Consider the following 6,722-nt stretch of genomic DNA (forward strand, 5'->3'; position numbering starts at 1 on the left):
ATCAGGATGAAAGCAGAGTTCTAAAACAATTAAGCGTGACATAACAATGATAATAATAATAATGATAGCTATATAAGTCATTATGCAAACCTTTAAGAACTTCGCCATATTTTTCAAAAGCATTTCTAAGCTTTTTGTCGGTTATTGACCTAGAGAAACCTAGATCAACATTCACAAAAAAATGGGTGTCAATGATCCTTCAAAAGGAGAAAATAAAACCCTTACCATGAAAGATTCAAAAGATCAAATCAGAAGTAAAGTGGGAACTCCAGGGAACATGACATAGTATCTACAATCATGATAAATGTCCATCATCCTATTATTTACAGTGACCTTCACACTTCTCACACAAGTTAAGACAAGACAAGATACTGAGAAATTGATTTGATATGGACATATACTCTTTATATATATATTCTAAAGAGAACGCCTAACCCACAATTTTTCTTATCACTAACCACAACTATAGATGATAATGATCTTTCGAAAAAAAACTATAGATGATAATGACATGATACCGAGAAATTGATTCGATATGGAGATATACTCTTTATATATATATATATATGGACATGTACTGAAAATTGAGAAGTACTACTGTATTTAGTTTGGAATTTTCTTTGAGTGAATTCCAAAATTGGTACTACAATAAAAGAATAGTGTAAATGGAGAAATTAAATTATGGAGTAAAATTTTCAATAGTGTCAACTTTGGCTAAATACAAATCAAGTAAAAATATGTTTGTGAATCGAATTAAATGGCTATAAAAAAGAGCAGCATGCTTATATCTTTACTAATTTTCGAATCACTAGCACATGCCATGGTGTATATGATAAGGTTGACAATAAAGATAAAAGATAGTCTACGAGTTGTTTGGCCGAAATTCTGGACTTATTATATGAATTTAATAATAATAAATTTTATACAAGGGATCGAAAAGTAAAATTATCATTTTATAAAGATTGGTTAACAGTTCAGTCGAAAAGAAAACGCTAGGAATATTTAACACGTAATTTGTTTAAACCTCATAATTAGGCCACTGTAATTTACCCTAATTCCATCTCTAATGACCCATAAAAAAAGCCAGGTTGATGCAAACAAATTGATATGCCAAAAAAGCCAGGTTCGACCTTCACATATTCTAAAGAGAAGGCCTAACCCACAATTTTTCATCCTTCAAAAATACTCGCTACTTTTTACAGGTTATACTATTACCTCAAGCAAAGTCTTTCAAAGAGTGAACTACGTTGCTGATTTTACATATCAGAAAACTTGAACTATTTACATGAGCCCTGTAAACCCTCGCGAGGAGGAAATTTCTCTACTCATAATAGAATCAAATGCATAAACAAAGATGAAATATAATAAGAATAGAGAAACACGAATTACATGAATATTATACAGAGATGAATAATCTAACCTGAACTGAGACGAAATAAGTAAGCGACGAAATCCAGATGAAAAAGCCATCGAATTGGAATCGAGGAGCAGAGATTAGAAATGAGAAATGAGTAGGTCGAACCTGGCTTTGAACTTCTGATTCTTGTAGATTTTGTAGTTTGCAGTGGTATAGAGAGAGAGAGAGAGAGAGAGAGAGAGGCGGGGCAAGTTCAGTGAGAACGAGAATATGGATGGAGGCGATTGGGAAAGCTGAAATGATTTGCCCTAAAAATATTATTTGTTTTTCTGGTGGCCCATCATCCATAGGCCTATAAATTTAATAGTTAAATTTATATGTTTATATTTTAAAATATAAATAGGTATAATAGTAAAATTTTTTAAATAGTTTCAAAATTTTGTAATAATATTTTATTTTTCATCATAATGTTACAAAATTTGAAAGTACACCAATATGTCGTTTCGCTGTGGACAAAAAGTCGTGGGTTAAAAAAATAATAACAAGAGTCTCTCTCTCTCTCAAAATTTTAAGCCATTATTTTAAATATAAGGGTAAAGTTCATTAAACCTATCTGAACTAAGGTATTTGCACAAAATCTCTTGAATTAAAAATAATCTCCTAAACTATTAAAAAGTTGTAGTTGAGGACAACATGTGAGGTGTTTGGTACCAGAAAGAGAATATTACAAAATTACCCATAATGAAACTGCACCGTTTTGATGCTTTATAAACTCATGTTGCTGATGTGTCATATAAAATTTCAATAACCAATCAAAATTGGACAGCACACCACCTACCCCACCTCATTTTAGCACCCGTTCCCACAATCCCACCTCATTCTAGCACCACTAAAGACCACCTCAGCAACAGACCTGGAAAGGTCACAAAGCACCAACGGCAAAGCAACGATGAGGACGACGACACCAAACACGCGACCTGGAACAATCACGTAACACCAGTGACGAAACAGTGATGAGGACGACAACACCTCCTCCTCAACACCACTGTCAATGACAACCTCACCAACTCTGATTCATCTTCCTCGACCGCTTCTTCATCGTTCGTCCATGTCCGCCACCAACCCTTTCTCTCCCACAAAGATTCTTCTTCTCCCAACCACCTCCACTGTTCACGGCCACCACCCCCGTCTCCGATCCACCTCCCTCTTTTTTTCTCTCTCCCTGATCCGCATCTAACTCCGGTCATATCCGAACCTTTTTTTTTTTTTTTTTTGTTGCTAGCTCGTGCCGGAAGCAAAAATTCTACTTCTTGCGCAACCATTCGACTCTTCTCCACATTAAAAATTGTTCCAATTCTAGTAGTTTGATTCTGTTTTTTATTTTTTTTTCGATTGTTAAATTAGACTGTATATTTATGGGAGATGAATTGAAGAAATTTGAGAAAGAGGAGAGATCAAGAAAGCTTGAACAATGCTCAACACCACCTTGGTTTCTATCACTGTAAATCGAAGAAATTTCACCTATAGAACAAAAATTAGGGTTTGTTGATCACTTACACTTCTTCGGTTAGTGAATCTTTAGTGACTTGCATAGAATCAGACCTGTCTATACGCAGAGCGAAAGAGGACGATTTGCAATAGAAAGGGTTAGGGTTCCAACGGGCAGCAAGTCTTGAATTGGGGATTTATGTTTTATAGCATAATATATTATAACAGTCATAAGGGCAACTTCGCCATTTTCAAATTTATCAATGGCACGTGATCAACAGAGGCCTACATAACGGTAAGAAATGGCCGAAATGCTACCGGTGAGTAATTTTTGCAAAAAAATTGATAGTTCAGGGGTAAATTGTAAAAATAATAGTTTAGGGGAGAGATTTTTAAAGGGAAAGAATAAAGTTCAGAGGGATTTATTACACTTTATCCTAAATATAAGAAATAATTACAATTGTGGGCCAATTGGCCAAACAGGCCCTTTGGGGGAGAACAAGCCCAAATTTGGACCAAAACAAGGACCAAATAATACGGCCCACGCCCATGTCCTGTCTATCCTATTAAGCAAAAACAAATAAATATAATTAACTACCGTTAATGGTGGTTATTTGCCGCATACAATAACCAACATTAAGGAGCCTCTTTTTGCCTCTTTCACCGTGCTAGCAAAATTTATCTGACAAAAATAATCAACTTAAGGAAAATTCGGTTAAATAATTATTAAAAAAAAAAAAAAACACTTAAAGCTATATATACATATACATATATATATATATATATTTGTAAGTAGGAATGTTAGGGGATTAGTGTGACTGAATTTCTTATTATCCATCAGTGATCAAGAAATATATATCCAAGTATCAGTGAAGTGATAAAGACGCCGGATTTAGTAAAATAATAATAATAATAATAATAATAAATGAATTATGATACAAAAAAATATTCCTAAATTTATGAAAAACCCAACCGCAACCAATAAAAAATGTACTTTTCCAGAAACTTGGAGGCGGCCACACTTTTTGTCACTGTACTTTTAAATATTACATACTTGAGAGTGGTCATGATTGTCAGGATCCAACTCTTAACAAAGTTTGCCCAATTCTTGCAATTCTCATGGTCATGTGCCTCACATTCCAAATAATTAAGGCCGCATTTTGTAGGGCCAGAATCTGTTTTTGCAATTCTTCTTGCAGTATGATTTCCAGCACACGTGACACGTCTAACACACAGCAAATAAGTGTCATTGCCATTATGTATAGTTTAGAATATATAGAAAACACAAGCTTAAGATTACTTTGATACTAATAAAATTGAGGCCATTTAAATTCCCCCTATTATTTCTTTTTGTTTTCAATGCCGGTGAACAACACAAGATCATGCTAACCAATACAAAAATTTAGTCAGCCAAATATGATATCATGAATGAAGATGTAACTTCCATCTAAATTTGAGAATATCCAAATTCAAGCTCAAACCACATTTAAAGAGGTAAACCAAAAGTCTTCCACAACTATATATATATATATATATAAAGAGAGAGAGAGAGAAAGAGAGTTTGATCTCTTGCTCCCCATAAAACAAGAAAATTAATCTATACTTTTGTACTGACAGTTAAATTGTCATTTTTCAAACCCACCTATGACCTTTCCTTTTAACACAAAATAACTCTCACCTTATTTTTTTAATTTCTATATTTAATTTTACCATTACCACCTACTGTAACAAAAAATTTCATTGTTCAAACTTTAAATGAAATTAATGCAATATTACAATATATTTGTTGGTAAATTTACTTATATTAGATAAGTATATTAATTTACTTATACTGAGAATAACAAGATGTTTCTTAGAAAAATGCTATAATATCATATTGTTATTGCAAAATTAAAAAATACGGGTATTATTTTTCTTTCAAAGAAAAATCCAAATAAAAACAAATATTTAGTAAAATATACAAGTATTAATTTTTTTTTTCAAAGTTTCTATTTTTATTTTGATAATTACATTTTATCATTACAATAGGTGGTAATGGTAAAATTAAATATAAAAACTAAAAATAGGGTAATAGTGGTTTTGTGTTAAAAAGAAAGAAAATAGGTGAGTTTGAAAAATGATCTAATGGTCTATATCCTCGGGAAGCAAGAGATCGGGACTATATATGTGTGTGTGTGTGTGTGTGTGTTAAGTATGCCATATGAAGAACGGAGCAAAGGGCAATCTTATTCAAGTAAAATAATTACATTGATCAAGTCGGGGATCATCATCTTTGCAGGGGCACGCTGGCTCTTCTTTCATAAATCAATTGAATGCTCTATTTTTATTTTTTTTATATTCGGCGTGACAAAATTTTTTTTTTTTACCTTCGGCGTGACAAAATTGTTTGGAGCGCGAGTCCGAATCCAAATTGTTAGTTGGAATATATGATTTGGAAGTGGAGAAGAAAGGAGCGAAGGTGTGGAGGGAACGAACAGCCATTTCAGAGGATAGCTTCGAGTGGATTGTGGTGAGAGCTCTTGATGCCATTGTTACATTTAGGGTTTTTGGGGTTATCTAAGGAGAGAATTGATGAAACCGGAGAACCAATCGGAACAAAACCGAACAGTTGCTTCGATTCTAGTCCCTCATTAATTCAGTTTTGGTTCCAATTTCAAATTTGTGAAACCCTCGACTTTCGATTTGCTTTGTTTCCATCAAAATCATTACACTTTCCAACAAAAGGAATAGGCATTCCATTCCCCACTTAAAAAAATACAAAGTAAAAATAATATTAAAAATCGCTTTTATGATTGCTAATACACTTTTCTCAAATAACAAGAAAAGTGGAATATACATCAAAAATATATATTTAGCGATTGCTAATACACTTTTCTCAAATAACAAGAAAAGTGGAATATCCATCAAAAATATATATTTAGGCATATATATATATATATATATATATATATATAGGGAAAAAATTACATAACCCCCTCTACTAACATTTTCGTCCAAAATACTCCCATTAAAATTAAACTCCCCTTGAACATGCTCTTATCAAAAAAAAATTTGCCCTAAAATACCCCTTGTGTTATATATATATATATATATATATTCAACAGTATGTTTTGCGCATCCTTGAGCTTTAACATCTTTGATAGCACTCACGGTTGCTGCTATGTTCTTAGCTTCTGGTATGGACGTTCCGGAGAGAATGAGAGAGAATGAATGAAGCTTGGAATAATAAAGAAACAGGTACCCAAGCTGTTCTCAGTTGGAAACACAAAGCCATATATCTTTTGATTTAGAAACAGTTCCACCATCGATCTTCAGAGAGTGACAACTTGTATGAGACTATTTAAAACAATCCCACCATTTTTCTAGATTGAAAATTCTGAGACATTTCTCTTAAACAATAAATAAATATATAGAAATTTCTAGGATATTTCCTCTCAACCTTACATGGCTCCGTGTATATATAAGCTTGTGTACTGTATATATATAAACTCATAAAATCTGAGTTTTTTTTTATAGTCATATAAATACTGTTGGAAAAAAAAAAAAGGAAATACAGAGACTCATCTTCAACACCACCAGTGTAGATATGTTCTGATGAGGAGGACACACTATTCAAATCAGACACACTTCTAAATTTCAACAAACACTTCTACTACTACTGCTTCCTAATGGAAATCCTTTCTAATTTTTCAGACCCATTTCCATGTGGGTCATTTTTCTGGTCACCGGAATCATCATCTGTGGTGTGACTGGTGTCTGATGGCTGCTGCACCGTCCTTGCCAATTGCTCCGACGAGGAGGTTATGTTGGCTAACTTGGCTTCGAGTCATCCCAAGAAGAGAGCCGGGCGGAAGAAGTTCCGGGAGACTTGGCACCC

Source organism: Cornus florida, unplaced genomic scaffold (assembly GCF_030987335.1).
Source record: "Cornus florida cultivar Cherokee Brave unplaced genomic scaffold, ASM3098733v1 CherokeeBrave_3.0.0_Hap2_Chr10, whole genome shotgun sequence".
NCBI classification, from domain to species: Eukaryota; Viridiplantae; Streptophyta; class Magnoliopsida; order Cornales; family Cornaceae; genus Cornus; species Cornus florida.